Source organism: Lactuca saligna, chromosome 5 (genome assembly GCF_052625555.1).
Source record: "Lactuca saligna cultivar CGN05327 chromosome 5, ASM5262555v1, whole genome shotgun sequence".
Classification (NCBI taxonomy): domain Eukaryota; kingdom Viridiplantae; phylum Streptophyta; class Magnoliopsida; order Asterales; family Asteraceae; genus Lactuca; species Lactuca saligna.
Window position 1 is genome coordinate 207,487,412 of NC_136421.1, and position 717 is coordinate 207,488,128.

Genomic DNA, 717 nt, shown 5'->3' on the forward strand with positions numbered 1-717 from the left:
GGTAACCATTATCGGACTATTTTCGGGATGGTCAACGGTCAACGGATGGTCAATGGTCAACTGTGCATCCCACTTGACTTTCGGGCTGGACCCACCACTATATATATAGGTAAATGTTAAAATGAGAACCAAAAAAAGTTAAGAACCTCTAATTTTAGATGTTTATGACCATCTAAAATTAAGGGGTTCTTTTATATATATATATATATATATATATATATATATATATATATATATAACATATTAAATTACCAAACAGACACCAACCGGTCAATTCAACCCAACACGTTCGACTATTAGTAAAAACAATTTTTCCTTAGTTATAATATGTTATAGTATTCAATTCGCTAAAATTAAGCAAAGTTGACATGGCCGAGTTGGTCTAAGGCGCCAGATTAAGGTTCTGGTCCGAAAGGGCGTGGGTTCAAATCCCACTGTCAACAACTTTTTTTTTCGAACTTTCTTCAAACTTGCCCGTTTTCCTTTACATAATCTCTAAGGTCTGTCACAAATTGAAAGTAGAATCTTGTTTGGTTCAATATGTTTTCCTTGCTTTTTAAACTTTAACTATAAATTGGTAATAAAAAAAAACTATTTTAATCATACGATAAGTGAATGGAAACAATGATTTTGCTTAATGTTTTTCTTGTACTATATCTTATCACATTAGTAAAATACATTTCGGTTAGAGTAATAGTAAATGCCAAAACAAAACAC

General features: G+C 31.5%; 1 non-coding gene across 1 annotated transcript; it reads left to right on the forward strand.

Moving 5' to 3' along the window:
* The first annotated feature begins 362 nt into the window (after positions 1-362).
* TRNAL-AAG (transfer RNA leucine (anticodon AAG)) lies at positions 363-443 on the forward strand. Its single transcript has one exon. It is a non-coding gene; the product is annotated as a tRNA-Leu (tRNA).
* Positions 444-717: the final 274 nt, after the last annotated feature.